The sequence below is a fragment of the Coregonus lavaretus genome (genome assembly GCF_964263955.1).
Source record: "Coregonus lavaretus genome assembly, contig: HAP1_SCAFFOLD_2540, whole genome shotgun sequence".
Taxonomy (NCBI): domain Eukaryota; kingdom Metazoa; phylum Chordata; class Actinopteri; order Salmoniformes; family Salmonidae; genus Coregonus; species Coregonus lavaretus.
Genome location: NW_028164018.1, coordinates 52,226 through 72,564, shown reverse-complemented (window position 1 = coordinate 72,564; position 20,339 = coordinate 52,226). Strand labels below are relative to the sequence as shown.

The 20,339-nt window shown below is 44.4% G+C and overlaps 1 pseudogene across 1 annotated transcript; it reads right to left on the bottom strand.

Moving 5' to 3' along the window:
• Positions 1-2,137: 2,137 nt before the first annotated feature.
• On the bottom strand, positions 2,138-20,086 carry LOC311117569 (F-box and WD repeat domain-containing 11-B-like; annotated as a pseudogene). The gene is made up of 13 exons: positions 19,882-20,086; positions 15,973-16,044; positions 15,564-15,786; positions 14,685-14,871; positions 14,484-14,574; positions 13,952-14,089; positions 13,350-13,468; positions 10,486-10,735; positions 10,177-10,295; positions 3,697-3,807; positions 3,529-3,607; positions 3,279-3,443; positions 2,138-3,211 (listed from the first exon to the last, which is right to left on the bottom strand). The product of its transcript is annotated as an F-box and WD repeat domain-containing 11-B-like (transcript).
• Between the last annotated feature and the right edge of the window lie 253 nt (positions 20,087-20,339).

Sequence of the window (20,339 nt, the reverse complement as noted above, 5' to 3'; positions counted from 1 at the left end):
CCAGTTGGTTTTGGCCATCCCTGCTTTTGTAAAGAATCCTCCTTTTCCTTCATCTGCACTGAACTGTAAAAACAGGATAGGTAAAACTAAGCAATATGGTGGCTGCCTACTGGCGGGTTACTCACATCTGATGAAGGAAAGGAATAAGGGAAAGGGAACTACCAAACTTGGACTATTGAGATGCAGCACGTCTCTTACGCACTACCTACTTCCCCATCCCCCCGGGAGGTCTTTATAGAGATGTCGCTGCCAAATGACACAATCACATCGGCAGACACAAACAGCTGACTCAGGGGGGAAAAAGGTCCGTACCCAAGGATTCCAAGGAAGGTAGGAGCATGAGAGGGGGGAATCTGAACTGTGGGAGGGGGGGGGGTTATGGAACGTCGCTGCAGTTCCACTCGGAATTATGGAAATATTCTGCGGAGCCAAACCCAGAGTAGAAGGTGTATGGTAATCATGTCGGGGAAAGAATGCCAAATATGTGAGTGAGAATGGAGCGGTGACCTGAGAGCTCCAGGAATTATGGGCCAAAATCCGGCAGACCCAGAGGAAGCACACACACCCATACTCCACACACTCAAAACGGTCTCACACACAGCTTTGTTTTTTTGAAATTTCAGAACTTTTGAGTGTAAAAATGTGACTGTTAATTATCTATATTTTTTCTAACCCCTAACCCCAAAACCTAACCCTTAAACTTAAAATAGCATCTATAAAAAATCAGGACCTGAAAAAAGTCCTGACCTTCCAAAAATGTTGACTTTTCAGGACATTGGGGTCCTGATATGTAGGAAAACAAGTGCACAGTCACACACACACACAGACCAATTCCACACCATCCCACACACAATACATTTGAGTCATTTAGCAGACGCTCTTATCCAGAGCGACTTACAGGAGCAATTAGGGTTAAGTGCCTTGCTCAAGGGCACGTCGGCAGATTTTTCACCTAGTCGGCTCGGGGATTAGAACCAGCGCCCTTTCGGTTACCGGCACAACACTCTTAACCACTAAACTACCTGCCGCCCATCCATATGACACCAGTTATTCACACTCAGTGCTATACACAGTACTCTACCATATCCCACAACACGAGCACTCTCCTCTTCCCCCTCCAACACACACAACTTAAAATAAAAAAGTTCAACCCACCCATCCATAGGTGAAGGACAAAGGCTACTGGTATGGAGCCTGTTTCTACAGTACATTTACTCCCTAACTCTACCCAAGAGTCTCAGCTATCCCAGTCATGAATGGAACCCTATTCCCTATACAGTGCACTACTTTTGACCAGGGACCATAGGGAAGAGTGTGCCATTTGGGATGCAACAAGCTCTATGGTACAACCTGGTACAAAAAAAATAACGCAGCAGCCACTTTAGGTCCACATCTATCAAAGCTGTACTCCCATCTCTAGTACCTTTAAGGAAAACTACAGGGTTGGTTATCCTATTCATACGAGTGGGTAGTGTATTAGAACACGTTATAATGGGATATAAGCGGTGTAACTACTTGGGTAGGACTAGCGTTTCACCATAGCAGGCTCAGTAAAACACTAGGGTTTGAGCGCCACCAGGTGGCAAACCTTAGACGCGCACAGACACGTTAATGATGACCAAGTATACTACCCATTTGCAAAGATGTTGAAATGGTCATTAAAGCTAGTATCCACATTTTGTGAAACAGCACCACTGTTCGCCCCAGCGTGTTTGTTATTGTTTTGTTGATAAAACAGGGTACACAGGGTAGAGTGCCTGGTACCGTGATAAAAATAAACCTCAAAATCACATTTTGTCACTTGCTTCGTAAACATGTGTAGACGTACAGTGACACGCTTACTTACGGGTCTTTCCCAACAATGCTGAGAGAAAAATAGAAAAGTAAAACGCAGTACATTCTCTGCTGTTTTAGCGGGCGTGCGATGACGTCAGAGGGGAAAGAACAGTGTTGTTTTAAGTAACTTCCTTGTCGTTGTAATATCCTAAACGGACATGGCAGTTTCAACAAATACAGATCTTAGCTTCAAGGACCCAGACGCTAACACACATCTGGGCACACTTAATGATGCAGCCACACACACACACACACAATAACGACACAAAGGGATACACAAACAGACAAATACAGTCATTCACGTTTTAGTTGGCTCAATACCCGATCACTGTCAAGTACTTTATTCACAATATAATTTTCTTTAAAAAAAAATCATTTTAATGTAGAACAATTTTTTGACAAGAGGACTCAGTTTACAGCTAAATTGCATTCAGAGTTCCAGCTTCTCTCATAACTAAAGCAAGCACACAGATGATCAGAGAAAGATGGATGGATAGAGAAAGAGATGGTGAGAGGAAACTAGTGAGAAAAGCGAGAGAATGACAAAAACAATGAGAGAATACCAGACAGAGAAAGAGAACAACAATGCTTAGTATAATTTTACCAAGAACAAAATGTCAAATAAAATATAAAAAACAAAATAATAAAAAATATTAAGAAAGTAAAACAGGCGTAAAAGGAAAGAGCAGAGGTATCGCCAGGATGATGTATCCCGGCATCCTCAACATGCAAGTCCATTTCCATGGTGACGGAGAAATACACCAAGTCTTTTTATTAGTCTATGCCGCATTTCACAGGTTCACACACGTGTGTTCCGCGTTCCGAACAAGTGTTCATCCCAGGGAGAAGGAGAGAGGGAACCAGGATAGATGGAGTGGGCTCTTTATCCTTCACTCACTCATTAACTAACTCACTCCATCTCTCATCCTTCCTCACTCAGAGCTGAGATAAAGAGCATCTCCCACACTGCAGCTCCAAGGTTATTCTCTGTCCATACGCTCATGTGTGTGTCTAGGTAGGGTTGTGGGTGAGAACTGAAGAACTAGAGCTTAAGGTAGGACTTCTAAAAGGTAAATGATTTGGTAAGGTTAGGTGTAAGATGTGCATTTTTACTGTGGTGGGTTAGTGTAGACTGGAGAACATAAATTAGTGATAGAATATGAACGTGAGTGGGGGTGTATGTGTTCAACAGTGGGTTGAGTTGCAGTGTGTGTGTTTCAGGGGTGTGGTGGGAGACTTAAACCCTCGTCAGAACGGGTGTATGGACAGAAGGATGAGGAAGAAGAGGACGAGTTGAGCTCCTCTCTGCAACACACACTCCATCAGCCAATCAGATCTCAGCTCCTCCAGGAATCGCTGCAGGGGATGTCGCCACCTGAAGGACAGAGACAGGTCAGAAACTCCCAGCCAGAGTTGTGTGTGCGCGTGTGTGTCTGTGTTACCTGCTATCTGGAGATATAGGTGTAGGTGCGTGAGGGGGACCGGCCCTCTGACTGTCCATTGGTCGACACGTTCAGGAAGTCCCAGATGAGGATGGTGTCGTCATGGGAGCTGCTGATGATCTGGAACTCGTCAAACTGCAGCCGGAACACGCGCCCCGAGTGCTCCTGAAACACACACACCAACATGACAACCGCGTAAGGCTACGGCCTAAAACAGACCAGACATTAAAACACACACAAAGATCCTCACCACCAGTGTGCGCAGACACAAGGTGCTGGCTGGGGCTCGTGGGTCCAGGGCAGCTTGCAAGTCCCACACCTTAATCTTACTGCAGAGAGAGGAGACAAGGTCAGTAGAGAACAGCAGTGTGTGTGTGTATTGGAAAAATAATCTATAAACTTAGTGAGTATTACTCACCCGTCATATGCACCACTGACAATCCTCTTGTTGTCAAAGCGAATGCAGCGGACCAATTCCTCATGACCTTCCAACACTCGCAAACACGCTCCACACTCAATATCCCATAATCTGGAAAGAAAATACATTCACACAAACACACAATGCCTTCAGAAAGTATTCACACCCCTTATTTAGGGCAAGCCTAAAGTTCAGAAGTAAAAATGTGCTTAACAAGTCACATAAGCGGCATGGAGTCACTGTGTGCTATAATAGTGTTTAACAAGAGTTTTTGAATGACTACCTCTGTACCCCACACATACAACCACCTGTATGGTCCCGCAGTCGAGCAGTGAAAGCACAGATTCAACCACAAAGACCAGGGAGGTTTTCCAATGCCTCGCAAAGGGCGGCACCTATTAGTACAGTGCCTTCAGAAAATATTCATACCCCTAGACTTATTCCACATTTTGTTTTACAGCCAGAATTCTAAATTGATGTTTTTTCTTTCGTACCCATCTACACACAATACCCCATGATGAACGAGTGAAAACATGTTTTTAGAAATATAATTTTTTTTGCTAAGATATTAAAATGAAAAACAGAAATCTCATTTACATAAGTATTCACATCCAAGTCAATACTTTGTAGAAGCACCTTTGGCAGCTGTGAGTCTTTCTGGGTAAATGTATAAGAGCTTACCACACCTGGATTGTGGAACCTCTGCCCATTCTTATTTTAAAATGTCTTCAAGTTCTATCAAATTGGTTCTTGATTATTGCTAGACAACCATTTTCAGGTCATCGTAGATTTAAGTCAAACTGTAACTCAGCCACTCAGGAACATTCACAGTCTTCTTGGTAAGCAACTCCAGTGTAGATTTGGCCTTGTGTTTTAGGTTATTGTCCTGCTGAAAGGTGAATTCATCACCCTGTGTCTGGTGGAAAGCAGACAAGGTCTTCCTCTAGGATTTTCCCTGTGCTTAGCTCCATTCCGTTTATTTGTATCATAAAAACTCCAGTCCTTGACGATGACAAGCATACCTATAACATGTGGCAGCCACCACCATGCTTGAAAATATGAAGTGGTACTCAGTGATGTGTTGTGTTGGAGTTGCCCCAAACATAACGCTTTGTATTCAGGACATAAAGTTAATTTCTTTGCCACATTTTTTGCAGTTTTACTTTAGTGCCTTATAGCAAACAGGATGCTTGTTTCTGAATATTTTTTATTTTGTACAGGCTTCCTTATTTTCACTCTGTCATTTAGGTTAGTATTGTAGAGTAACTACAAGGTTGTTGATCCATCCTCAGTTTTTTCCTATCACAGCCATTAAACTCTGTAACCGTTTTAAAGTCACCATTGGCTAGGGCTCTGACAGTCTTGGAATTTGAGGTTACGGTAATTGGCCAGGCCAATATACACGGTCCCCGACATAACAGTTCAGGGGGAGGTCACAATTCTGTTTATACATTTGTTTACATGGATATGCTTTTTTAATAAAAACCTATTTGAAACAAGCCATTACACTTCGTTATTATCATGGCATTTCATTATTATTATTACCTATAAATCACAGAATGCTGCTGAGGGGAAGACGGCTCATAATAATGGCTGGAATGGAGTGAATGGAATGAGTACGATATCATTTCATTTATTCCGTTCCAGCCATTACTATGAGCCATCCTCCCCAATTAAGGTGCCACCAGCCACCTGTGTTATAAATATTAAAATCAACAAATTAAGAAATGCCAGGTTGGAGAGGATCTGTCGCATTTTCGTATTGACACAACATTAAGAGTCAAAATAAAGATATGCCTACCTTGTCCTCTTCCGCATAAAAAAGAAATACATACAGATCCTACTTCGACGCACAAAACCATTCAAACGAAGTCCGACGGGTTTTCTCCAACTTTTCTCGAAATAGTTGCATAATTTCACAGACCCTACTGCAGCGGTCATTCGATGGCAGAGGCATATCGTTTTCAAAGAGAGGACGCCGTAATGAGAGAAATAATGTAGCCTAAGCTACTGAAAATAAGCCTTTTACAAGATTAAATCATGAAGGGCGTGAGTCATTAAAGAGATGGAGTCCAGAATGGCTACATTAGGAAACATGTCCGTAGCCTATTTATCAGCTGATTATCGAGGGGTAGTGTTGGAAAGATTTTTCAAAAACTGTGAGTAACTACTATATAAAAAATATAAATAAAATACTGAGAAGCCCAGCTGGGCACTATCCTACATTTGACATTTGCGAGAAGCAGGCCAGGTACCTCTATGCGTGCTCAGGCGCATGCGCCCTGTCAAGATTAACAGGAAAGAGAAACCAGACACATGCTCATTGCTCACATGGATCACGTAAATGGTATGAAATAAACCAAAACTTGTTTCTCACAAGAGTAGCAGGTTGTGAACTCTGCAAACAACGTTTCCACTCAGAGAGTATTTAATACATGCAGAAATGAATGTAACCAAACGACAGGGCTTACCGGTAAATTGCATGTTTTACAAACTGTAGGCTACCACATGGGCTCCCGAGTGGCGCAGCGGTCTAAGGCACTGCATCTCAGTGCTTGAGGCGTCACTACAGACCCCCTGGTTCGATTCCAGGCTGTATCACAACCGGCCGTGATTGGGAGTCCCATAGGGCAGCGCACAATTGGCCCAGCGTCGTCCGGGTTTGGCCGGTGTAGGACGTCATTGTAAATAAGAATTTGTTCTTAACTGACTTGCCTAGTTAAATAAAGGTAAAATAAAAAATACATTTAAAAAAGTGCACTGCTGTATAGCCTAGGCTACTATTCTACTTGTGGGGATATCAAATTATACCATGTCAGGTTGGAGAGGATTGGTGCATTGTCCATTTGACACAACATTACTGCATTACAAGCCTCAGAACCAGAACAACCTTGTCGACTGCTGTTGAATAATTAATGAGTAGTCAGACACATCCAAACTTTTTAAAAATACCGATTTATTTATTTACTAGCAAGCAATGAAAACATGCATTGTATAAAACAAAGTCCACATATCACATTGTTTTTTTTTACTGAAGTCCCATAGCCTATAGCGTTCTACAACCCCTCACATCTAGGGATTAGCTGCTCAAGCATCAAAGGACAGTTGGAAAGAGAAGGAGATCTAGAAAGTTTGACAGACTAAGTCAGCAAAACAATTGCTTATAATCCTTAGTAAACACTCCCGCTATTATGTAAAGTTTATCGACATGAAAAGAAAGTTGGTAAAAAAATGTAATCCCAAAATTGATGTAGGCCTATTTCAACGGTTTTGACGGTTATTTTATTTTCATGGCGGTCTTCATCCATAACCATCAGTTACACAGTTATTCAATTACCGTCACAGCCCTACCATTGGCCTCATGGTGAAATCCCTGAGCGGTTTCCTTCCTCTACAGCAACTGAGTTAGGAAGGACGCCTGAATCTTTGTAGTGACTGGGTGTATTGATACACCATCCAAAGTGTAATGAATAACTTCACCATGCTCAAAGGGATATTCAATGTCTGCTTTTTATTTTAATCCATCTACCAATCGGTGCCCTTCTTTGCAAGGCATTGGAAAACTTCCCTGGTCTTTGTGGTTGAAATTCACTGCTCGAACAGATAATTGTATGTGTGGGGTACAGAGATGAGGTAGTCGTTGAAAAATGCAAAGTGCAACTTATGTGACTGGTTACACACATTTTTACTCCTGCACTTATTTAGGCTTGCCATAACAAAGGGGTTGAATACTTACTGACTCAAGACATTTCAGCTTTTAGTTTTTAATTAATTTGTAAACATTTCAAAAAACATAATTCCACTTAGACATTATGGGGTATTGCGTGTAGGCCTGTGACAACATATCTAAATGTAATCAACTTTAAATTCAGGCTGTAACAACAAAATGTGGAAAAAGTAAACGGGGTATGAATACTTTCTGAAGGATATATGAACACCTGCTCTTTCCATGACATACTGACCTGGTGAATCCAGGTGAAAGCTATGACCCCTTATTGATGTCACTTGTTAAATCCACTTCAATCAGTGTGGGTGAAGGGGAGGAGACAGGTTAAATGATTTTTAAGCCTTGAGACAATTGAGACATGGCTTGACAAAAGATTTAAGTGCCTTTGAACAAGGTATGGCAGTAGGTGCCAGGCGCACCGGTTTGTGTCAAGAACCGCAACACTGCTGGGGTTTTTCGCGCACAACAGTTAAAACGGGGGTGCAACTCGATATTAGGAAGGTGTTCTTAAAGGTTTGTACACTCTGTGTGTATCTATCCATCCATCTGACACACATACATCCCACTATGCCCCATAAACCCAGTGAAACAAGACATCACAGACTGGCCGTGTGCGAATACCCGTACTGTGTTGTAAATAGTAGGCATTTTGGGTATGTGAAGTTTTATAGTACAGTGAGGGAAAAAAGTATTTGATCCCCTGCTGATTTTGTACGTTTGCCCACTGACAAAGAAATTATCACTCTATAATTTTTTTATGGTAGGTTTATTTGAACAGTGAGAGACAGAATAACAAAAAAAAAATCCAGAAAAACGCATGTCAAAAATGTTATAAATTGATTTGCATTTTAATGAGGGAAATAAGTATTTGACCCCCTCTCAATCAGAAAGATTTCTGGCTCCCAGGTGTCTTTTATACAGGTAACGAGCTGAGATTAGGAGCACACTCTTAAAGGGAGTGCTTCTAATCTCAGTTTGTTACCTGTATAAAAGACACCTGTCCACAGAAGCAATCAATCAGATTCCAAACTCTCCACCATGGCCAAGACCAAAGAGCTCTCCAAGGATGTCAGGGACAAGATTGTAGACCTACACAAGGCTGGAATGGGCTACAAGACCATTGCCAAGCAGCTTGGTGAGAAGGTGACAACAGTTGGTGCGATTATTCGCAAATGGAAGAAACACAAAAGAACTGTCAATCTCCCTCTGCCTGGGGCTCCATGCAAGATCTCACCTCGTGGAGTTGCAATGATCATGAGAACGGTGAGGAATCAGCCCAGAACTACACAGGAGGATCTTGTCAATGATTTCAAGGCAGCTGGGACCATAGTCATCAAGAAAACAATTGGTAACACACTACGCCGTGAAGGACTGAAATCCTGCAGCGCCCGCAAGGTCCCCCTGCTCAAGAAAGCACATATACAGGCCCGTCTGAAGTTTGCCAATGAACATCTGAATGATTCAGAGGAGAACTGGGTGAAAGTGTTGTGGTCAGATGAGACCAAAATGGAGCTATTTGGCATCAACTCAACTCACCGTGTTTGGAGGAGGAGGAATGCTGCCTATGACCCCAAGAACACCATCCCCACCGTCAAACATGGAGGTGGAAACATTATGCTTTGGGGGTGTTTTTCTGCTAAGGGGACAGGACAACTTCACCGCATCAAAGGGACGATGGACGGGGCCATGTACCATCAAATCTTGGGTGAGAACCTCCTTCCCTCAGCCAGGGCATTGAAAATGGGTCGCGGATGGGTATTCCAGCATGACAATGACCCAAAACACACAGCCAAGGCAACAAAGGAGTGGCTCAAGAAGAAGCACATTAAGGTCCTGGAGTGGCCTAGCCAGTCTCCAGACCTTAATCCCATAGAAAATCTGTGGAGGGAGCTGAAGGTTAGAGTTGCCAAACGTCAGCCTCGAAACCTTAATGACTTGGAGAAGATCTGCAAAGAGGAGTGGGACAAAATCCCTCCCGAGATGTGTGCAATCCTGGTGGCCAACTACAAGAAACGTCTGACCTCTGATTGCCAACAAGGGTTTTGCCACCAAGTACTATGTCATGTTTTGCAGAGGGGTCAAATACTTATTTCCCTCATTAAAATGCAAATCAATGTATAACTTTTATACAGGTAACAAGCTGAGATTAGGAGCACTCCCTTTAAGAGTGTGCTCCTAATCTCAGCTCTTTACCTGTATAAAAGACACCTGGAAGCCAGAAATCTTTCTGATTGAGAGGGGGTCAAATACTTATTTCCCTCATTAAAATGCAAATCAATTTATAACATTTTTGACATGCGTTTTTCTGGATTTTGTTGTTATTCTGTCTCTCACTGTTCAAATAAACCTACCATTAAAATTATAGACTGATCATGTCTTTGTCAGTGGGAAAACGTACAAAGTCAGCAGGGGATCAAATACTTTTTTCCCCTCACTGTATGCAGCATTTTTTTTTAAACATAGTATGTTCGAAATGCCAGGACGTCATACTCGTTTCTGCTTTTCATCTAGACCCATGTGTGATTGACAGCAGCTGATATCAGATAAGGGGACGTGCTGTACCAAAATGAACGAATGGCGGGAAACAACGCCATTGTGCATTTGCTGACGCATTCTCAGTACGAGTCAGTGTAGTATGTAGATATTTCTTGATTACTGCATGCATTATTTCTAAACATTATGTTCTAAATAGTATGTACTATGATTAGTACAGTAGCAGGCAGGTCAGATTTAGGACAGGGCCAGTCTCTTACCGTATGGTGTTGTCTGAGGAGCCGCTGACCACCAGTCTGTCTCTGTACTGCAGGCAGGCGATGCCTCGCTTGTGTCCGTTTAGTGTGCGCACAAACTCACACGTACTGGTGCTCCACACCTACAGGGGGCAGCAGAGAGAGAGAGGGAGACACTCAGACATCAATATTTATAGGAAACAACTCCAATATCAACTACTGTAGAGACAAGGTATACTCATGTGCACCCACATACCCACTAATACACAAGTCCCACATTTTATTTTCCATGACACACACACACACACACACACACACACACACACCTCTCACCTTGATGGTGCGGTCCCCCGACGCCGACACAATGTATTTGTCATCGAAATCGACCACGTTGACGGCGGCGCGGTGCCCCACGAGGACCCGCCGGAGGCTGATGTCGGTGGGCGAGGCCATGTCCCACACGGCGATGGAGCGGTCCTTAGAACACGTCACCATCAGACCGTTACAGAAGCGCAGGTGGAGCACCGCCTCGTTGTGATGGATCAGAGTGTTCAATACTTCACCTGACGTTACGTCCCACACCCTGGGGGAGCGATAGAGAAGGAAGGGGAAGGGACAGAGGACAAGGGGAGGTAGATAAAAAAGGAGAGGGAAGGGAGGGGGAGAAAAAGAGGGGATGATAGGGAGAGGGGAATATTGTGAAAAGAGAACGAGAGAGCGAGAACGAGAGAGACTTAGTGAAAGCTCTGCAAACTGAATTAAAGGATGACTGATACAGCCAAGGCTGGACACTGGGCCGAGTCCCAGTCAACACACAACCTACACTAGGGACCAGCCGTTAAGAGCGTTTTTATTGAGTTCCACTGTCCGACAGGGAGAGGGGATCAAACACACTCAGAACACACACTGGAAAAGCTGAGACTCAAAGCCACAAACAAGTGCCCGTCAAGCCGTCACTAAGGAAGTGAAGTCACATTTTCCTTGGATACCTCCCAGGGAGAGTGTGAAGTAATGAGTGTGTGAAGGTTGAGCTTCTGTGTGCAGCCGACACTGGCATGGGTTGGCGCGAACACACACACACACACACACTCACTCTTGCCTCAGGTTTGGACATCGTGTGACATTGAAAATGTAAGCTAACAATATTGACTATCACAACTCTCTCACAGAGTCAAATATAGGAAATATAACAGATAGCCTTATATCGGAGGGTGAGAAATGGTCACAATTTAATTTAAATAGCAATCTCTTCAGTGTGTAGCTAGGGCTGGATAGTGTGACAGTCAGAAGTGTTCAGATGGCTGTGGTGGGTCTTGGGTAAATACCAGATAGATGTGGAGACAGTTGGCTATCTTGACCAAGACAACTTTTTAGTCACGTTTGTAGAATGCCAATGTCCATTCTAGGGATTCTAGACGCATTTCTACCGTATAGTTGGCTGTGGGTTTTACGCTGACATACCGGGTGGTTAAAGCATTAGTCTGTAATATAACGGCATAGATGGCAGTGTAAGGTTGTCCCCCAAATGGCACCCTATTCGGAAAGTATTCAGACCACTTGAACTTTTCCACATTTTGTTACGTTACAGCCTTATTCCAAAATGTATTAAATAAAACAATTTCCTCAGCAATCTACCCCATAATGACAAAGCGAAAACAGGTTGTTGAACATTTTTGCAAATGTATTAAAAATAAAAACGTATTTACGTAAGTATTCAGACCCTTTGCTATGCGACTAGAAATTGAGCTCAGGTGCATCCTGTTTCCATTGATCATCCTTGAGACGTTTCTACAACTTGCAGGTCCACCTGTGGTAAATTCAATTGATTGGACATGATTTGGAAAGGCACACACCTGTCTATATAAGGTCCCACAGATGACAGCGCATGTCAGAGCAAAAACCAAGCCATGAGGTTGAAGAAATTGTCCATAGAGCTCAGAGACAGGATTGTGTCAAGGCACAGATCTGGGGAAGAGTAACAAAAAATTCTGCAGCATTGAAGGTCCCCACAGTGGCCTCCATCATTCTTAAAACGGACGAAGTTTGGAACCACCAAGACTCTTCCTAGAGCTGGCTGCCCGGCCAAACTGAGCAATCGGGGGAGAAGGGCCTTGATCAGGAATGTGACCAAGAACCCGATGGTGACTGACAGAGCTCCAGAGTTCCTCTGTGGAGATGGGAGAACCTTCCAAAAGGACAACCATCTCTGCAGCACTCCACCAATTAGGCCTTTATGGTAGAGTGGCCAGACCTCAGTAAAAAGGCAAATGACAGCCCGCTTGGAGTTTGCTACAAGACACCTAAAGACTCTCAGACCATGAGAAACAAGATTCTCTGGTTTGATGAAACCAAGATTGAACTCTTTGGCCTGAATGCCAAGCATCAAGTCGGGAGGAAACGTGGCACCATCCTTACGGTGAAGCATGGTGGTGGCAGCATCATGTTGTGGGGATTTTTTTCAGCGGCAGGGACTGGGAGACTAGTCAGGATCGAGGGAAAGATGAACGGAGCAAAGTACAGAGAGATCCTTGAAGAAAACCTGCTCCAGAGCAATCAGGACATCAGACTGGGGCGAAGGTTCACCTTCCAACAGGACAATAACCCTAAGCACACAGCCAAGACAACGCAGGAGTGGCTTCGGGACAAGTCTCTGAATGTCCTTGAGTGGCCCAGCCAGAGCCCAGACTTGAACACGATCCAACATCTCTGGAGAAACCTGAAAACAGCTGTGCAGCAACGCTCCCCATCCAACCAGACAGAGCTTGAGAGGATCTGCAGAGAAGAACGGGAGAAACTCCCTAAGTACAGGTGTGCCAAGCTTGTAGCGTCAGACTCGAGGCTGTAATCGCTGCCAAAGGTGCTTCAACAAAGTACTGAGTAAAGGGTCTGAATACTTATGTAAATGTGATATTTCCACTTTTATTTGGTAATATACATTTGCTAAAATTCTTAAAAACCAGTTTTTGCTTTGTCATCATGGGGTATTGTGTGTAGATTGATGAGGGGGAAAAAACTATTCAATCAATTTTAGAATAAGGCTGTAACGTAACAAAATGTGGAAAATTCAAGGGGTCTGAATACTTTCCGAATGCACTGTATGGTAGTGCACTACTTTTGGTGAAAAATAGTGCAATACATGGGGAATAGGGTTGCCATTTGGACAAAGCCCAAGTGTGTGTATGATGACTGTGTCATACCTGACAGTGGAGTCAGAGGAACCAGTGACTATGACTCTCTCATCATACTGCAGACACAACACTGAGCCTGTATGACCTGTAAGGATCTTCAGACACTCCAGAGACTGCTTGTCCCATATCTACAGAGATAGAGGAAGAGATGGGGGGGGGAGAGAGAGAGAAAGTAGAAAGATGATTAAGCGAGAGGGAGGGAGAGAAATCAAGCAGGAGATTTGGGTCAGGGTAAGAATAAGCTGGTCTCAGAGTATTGTTCATGCCCCATTTCCCTGCAGTGTGGAGGGATCTCTGCATACTACAGCGCTGGAGCTGGGTTGGACAGGCTGGCCCTTTCCTGAGTGCCTCAGTCAGACAGACAGTCTCCCTCTAGAACAATAAGACAAATCCTCACCACCCCCTCCCTCCTCCCCCTCATTCACCAGGACAGACAGATGAGTGGAACACACAAAGGGTGGGCAAATGACTCCTTTCATCCTTTAATTCATGTATTTTCTGAGATACAGACAAGCTGCTGTTTCACATCAAAGGCATAGCCTGCAATACGGTCTGTAATAACATGATTCATCCATCTAGACCTGTCCAAAAAGATAAGTACACTCACACACCTTTATGGAGTTGTCTCTAAGGCCGCTGATGATTTTATCGTCGTCGTACTGGAGGCAGTAGACTCCTTTACTGTTCTCTGACCGACACTGGATCCTCTGCAGGTTGTGTCTGCCACACCGCCAGTTAGCCTCGATAGTCTACACACACAGAGAGAGGAGAGGAGGGGGGTAGAGGTGAAGAGACCAGAGAGCGGGTTGACAGGTAGCGGGAAGGAGAGAGAGGATACATGTCAAGAAGAGGAAACGCACGAAGACAATAGGGGGAGAGAAGAAAACAGAGAGGAAATAAAGAGTAGATATGTGAGTGAGGAAAAACCGATCAGATGGGGAAAAAATATCGTTTTTAATCAAGCTCACGGTCTATAGATACAGAACACAACAGAAGGCGCCCCCAAATGGCACCCTATTCCCTACATAGAGCCCTGGTCAAACGTAGTCCACTAAATAGGAAATAGGGTGCCATTTGAGACGTAGCCACAAGCTGAAACCAACAAGGGTGGAGGGTTTTTTGTGGACAGAGCTAAAGTCTCACTTCTATGTCCTGGATGATCTTGGGGTACAGGGAGTGGTAGTAGGAGTTGGGCGGGACCTCTGTCGTTCGGTTCTTGAACAGATACTTCTCCCTGAGATGACGGACAGAACAATAAGCCAATGAGAAATCAATCTTCAGAACTTCCCTATTCCTTGTATCTCCGTCTCCAGTATCACTACGAGCGTTTGTGTTCATGCTCACCACTGGTGCCTCTCTGACAAGCCTTTCCAGAGGGGGTCTGTGCGGACCATGCGTTCTATGAGTTTCTTCCAGAGCATGCCCTCTGAAATCACCCTCTGCCACTCCTTACACACCAGCTCTGCAGAGCACAGAGACTGTGCGTCCAGGAATGACAGGATGTTCTCTGCTATGTGGTCCAGACCCTGGGCTAGAGACAGAAAGAGAGAGATTGGGTGTAAGTGTGTGTAAGCATGGTGTGTGAATGAGTGCAAGTGTGTGGAAGCTGGAGTTCTGCTACCCGACACTAGACATCAGGTTGGGGGCCGGGTAGGGATGTTTTTTTCATCAATTACTAGGGTACGGGTTGGGCTATCACTAACACTTTGAAGTTGAGCCATTTGCTCGTGATCTGCTGCGCAGTAGCCTACAGTCATATCTGACTAACCTGGTGTCAGAAGTGCTTCAACCTCGTCAAATATTAGACCAGAACATTGTCAGAGTCGACAGGCGAGATTAGGTCACAGAAAATAATAATGTTCCGGAGTTTAAAGTGACGAAAAGTAGTTAGCTAACAGCTAACTACTCTCTCGTCTCGTCATTGAGCAGCCCAAGGTGGAGCCATTGCTATGGATACTCACACAGGCAGATTAGCAGCAGAGCGCATGCTGCGCAGGGAGGGGGAGAACAGAGAGACCAGGAGCTAATGGAAGGAAGTGATTTCTAATTTTGGGCCCGTGCCGGGCTGGGCCTTAAATTTGGCAGTCGCAGGCATGGGTAGGGCTCGGCCTTAAAATTCATGCCTGTGCTGGACTCTAGTGGAAGCACCCAAAATAAGTTGTGAACGTGTGTATGAGCAGGTGCGAAAGTGTGTCTGTAAAAAAAAAAGTGAGTGTGTGTTACCTGGCAGTGCTGTGATGAAGTCTCGTTGGAGCATGGGTTTGAGGTAGGAGTTGATGTGGCCGTGTTGGTAGTGACACATGCGGGAGATGAGGTGTTCTACAAACTCCACCTGGTCAGCCTCGGACCACTGGTCAAACAGGGCGATGCAGTGCTCCTTCTCCTTGTCGTAGTTCCCCTCTGACGGGCGCTTACGAGAGCCCGTCATCACAGGACCGTTACTAAGCTGGGACAGAGGACAGAGTTACACACACGGCACTATGGGTTCCCTTCCCACTGAATCAAATTGCCCATTGCCATACAATTAAGTGCTACTTCGAGGACGATTGACACATTTTACCATTTAATATCTCTCAGATATATTACACAGATGCCACACCCTCATAATCCACCTACACACACACACACACACCTTGGTGAGAACTGTGGTCTTCTTTGGCGAGAGGTCGTCTACGTGGTTCTGTGACTCCATGACTGATGTGTTCTGTATGGAGAGACAAGAACACAGGGAATGAATGGTTAGAGCTCATTTGGTGTCTGTTAAAAGGTAAATGAACACAAATGAGCAAAATGGTAGCAGAATGCAGAGTAGAATGGCACACACACGGCTAGCTAATAATGTAAGTAAGCGGATCTCTATCTCCTCTCCCTGTGATGTGCAGTCTGGACAGGAAATTAAACAGTATGTGGGTATGGCTGCTAGACAAACCCTGCAGTAATGAAACCGTAATCTGATGGTACCCAACCCTCCAACAGACAGTTTGCATCTCAAATGGCACCCTAATCCCAACTATGCACTACTTTGGGTCAAAAGTACAGCACTATATAGGGAATAGGGTGTAATTTGGGATGCACCCACAGACAGAGGGAGAGTGCTGGGAGAACTACTGTTAAAGGTTGAACCAGACGGGCACCCTCTCGCCCATTAAAACATTCACAGATATATATATAACAAGCATGGGCTGCGTATGTGTGTATATATATATATATATATATATATGTGTCCCACACGTCATCTGACCCTGTCACAGATTATTGATAACCCTGTCCAGGTGTGTAGAAGAGAAACATAAGGGATTTCCTCAGATAGCCAACAGTAGCACATCTCCACTATCTCATCTGCAAAAATGAAACGGATATTGCACTGGATCATTTCAGTCGCTCTTCAGTGGAGACTGACAGACCAATAGTAACAGGTCAGACAGGTACACAGACAAGGTCAGGGGGTCAAGGCTGATGCCGACACTAGTGTTCATGCAGCAATGCCATACAGAGCAGACAGACGAACAAATAGAGAGACAGAGCAAGGCAAGGCACAGGCAGCCAGAGACAGCCAGCGAGCATACCATGGGCGCCCCTCACTTTCCCCATAACACAGGCAGGGTGGGGGGGGGGTCCTAAACCATCCCCTGTCCACCACACTTCCAGGCAACCCAGCATTGCTCCCCAGGTGACATGCTCTGGTAGCCTCTCCTTCCTTTCACCCCAGTGGCCCCAACTCTGCTCATCTAATTCAGATTAACTAGACAACTCTTGTCAAGTGAACTGGACAACTTGTCAGAACTTGGCCTATTTTTTTGTTTAAAAACAAATCCAAAGCCTTAGAGTAGCGAGGGCAGGGAGAGACAGTCTAGCTATCTGAAGTTTAACTTTCACTTTGACAAGGCCTAGCTAGGTTTGGCCAGGCTTGATACAATCATGTTCCTGTGATTCATGTGTTAGCCTATTATGCTGTCTTTGATGGCAATTTGGTCTTTGTGTCACTTCAGCTTTGACCAAAACATTATTTATTTTTTACCCAGGAAAGAGGGAGGTATCTTTCAGGCGGTGCTTGTCTGTAGAGATCAACCCTTTTCTAGGAGGCTTAATATGAAATTGAGCCAATATGTCAGATATCCTGTAAGCTGGGCTGGAGAGAGGAGCATGTTTTTGGGAGGGAGAGACGAGAAGGCAAGGGGGTCAGGGGAGGGTGCAGGACACAGTACGTGGTGTGGTGGGGTTAGGGTCTGAGGAGGGAGGTGTGACTGGGGCGGTAGGTAGGTCAGAATTAAGAGGAGAGAGTAGCAGAACCTGGTTGTGAGCCCGGGTGGAGGGGATGCTCTGCAGGCACCTGAGTGCACACAAACTCTCTGCCACCGAGGAGCAGCCCAGCCAGAGAGAGCGAGGCACAGAGCACTGTGTGAGAGAGGGAGAGAGATAGGAAGAGGAATGAAAGGAGAGAAAACAGGCATGAGACCGGGATGGATGAGGAAAGATGGGAAGAGAGTGAGGAAAAGAGAGATGAAGGGGGGAGGAAAGGAGATGAGGTATAGAGGATAGATGAGAGCAGCAGGAGGAAGATGAAAACGGGGGTAGAATATACGTAGACAAAAAAGGAGTGGAAGAAATGGGAGGAATGTGGAGGGAAGACAAATATGACCAAACAGAATAGGAAAGAGTGAAGAACAGATTGGTGTTGAGAAGAGATGTGTAACCAAACCAGTGTTTGTGAAGATGAGAAGAGAAGGTGGGGGGGTAGTGAGGGGAAAAACCAGTATTAGAGCTACACGCACATTTGCACAGTGAGCGCAGAAACACATACTTATACAGACACACAAAAGCATTATTAGATATATGAAGTGGGTGGGGATAGGAAGAGGAGTTGGAGGGGCAATTCCGCAACGGGCATGTTCGTCAATTTCCAGCCCTTTGATTTTTGCTAATGCCCCGCCCTCTGTTCTTCCATTCTCACACTATGGATGTGGTTAGTGATTTACATAGGGACAAAATATACTGACACAGAAAATAATCTAGAACAAACATAACATGAGTGTACATTGTCAATTCAGTGCGAGTAGGCTATCTAATATAGCCTAGGTTGGGGAAAGGGTACACAGGGAAGGGAAGAGGGTAAATAGAACAGAAACATTACATGTATCCTAGTTCAAGATCAATGTAGTTTACTTGCAGGGTAGTTGTTGTGTTGATATAGGTTTAGTCAATGTCAAATGATGCTTGCCATTGAGCTTAGTAATGGTTTAACTGATTTAAAGAGAGGGGTATGACTGACCTAATAGGAAAAGGGAAAACTATTGAAGTCCTGACAGATTTATTAGCTAGTTACAGGTGAATAACCTAGAGATTACTATTTTCTGATTCAGTGTGAAAATATTGCCATCATTGCTGCGGTGTGAGGAGCGAGTCCGGTTATGTGGAATTTCACTTTGCCAAAACAAACAATGGTGGCTGAGGACTCTTGTGCTGGCTGAAACCAAATAGGTTCCTTTTTTAACAAACCATTTTACTGTAATTATCAGGCTTACTGTAGCTATCTACTGTGTTTCCAGCTACTATTTACCAACACTGAAATGTTATTATATTGTTAGCCAATTGACAGTCTTGACAGAGAGATATCATTTTTGATAGACGACATCAGACCAACAACAAGTAAACTTGCAAGGTAGAACTCTGGGCAAACAGCTAGCCATCACCCCAAAATCTGATACATTGGCTTTTGGACTGGTCAGCTGGCTAGTTCAATCTAGCTAACGTTACCTATGAGGCTGCGAGCTAGCTAACATTACCGTAGTAAATTGAACAATGGAAATATGGAAAAACCAAGTACAACATAGTTAGTTTGTTACCAAGGTAATCTGTCTATGTCAGTCGAAATCAAGTAAATTATATTATTGATGCATCACGGTGGCCAACTATTTGTTGCTTAGCTATCATAATAGCGCGTTAGCAATGAAAATACCCCTCACGAGTTAATGTTGTGCACTTCCTTCTACGCAGCTTTATAAACATGAACACGCACGCACACCAGAAGAACATTTAGACATTCACATGGAAGGGTGTGAGCAACATTTTATTCTGTTTATCTGACTTTAATATACATTTCTATATCTAACTAACTTAGTCTGGTACGTTGTATCCAGTTAGCTAGCTAACTAGCTATGACGCACAGGTCCGAGTGGCGCAGCGTCACCGCAGTGAAAAGCTACCTCGAAATCCGTGGCTTTCTCCAGCGTACGACTTGCAGAAAGCTTTCGACTATTTTACATGAGGTTACGGATTCAATTTGGATATTGCAAAAATAAGGGACTACCCTGTCACTTTGCCTAATAGGTTTCGACGACTTAGTCAGTCGCTGCACCAGGACCCTCAAATAATAATATCAATATTTCAGGCCCTCCCTCTATTTCTAGTTCCCTTTCCTTTTTCCTCCACCTCTCCTGGCCGTCGGTCCGGGTTGGTACCCCGTTCGGCCTTCGATTCAAGCCTCTACGGCTCCTTTTCGTTCCCAATAGCGACCTAGGGGGCCAATGTCACCAAAGCTTACCATTAATTCCAACGTTTTGTCCTCAATCTCCGGCTCCATGTTGTTAGTCACCCTGAAACTCAGCTGTGAAAATGGAAACCAAACACTGCGTCCCCGGCCTGCAAATGCAGAGACGTCATTCGCTTCGCTCAGCCACAACTTGGTAGGGCTGTGTTTAGTGGGGGTGGGGCCCCCACTCATGAATCAAACACTCTCGACTGGCCGAGTTCTGCTAGAGGCGTACCTTAACTGGCTTGCCCCATATTGATTGGCTTGTGGTGCTACCAAAGCTTTCCACCGTGACTCCCCAAACAGAAGGGCAAATGTTTGAAGATGATGTTGCCATTCTGAGAAACACATCAAAACTAAATGTCAATACGCTTTCTAGAAGTCTCAGAGATGACTTGCGTCTTATGTTAACATAGTACATAAATGAATATGATGAGCAAGCAAGCAAAACATATTTTGCAGTACTTCTA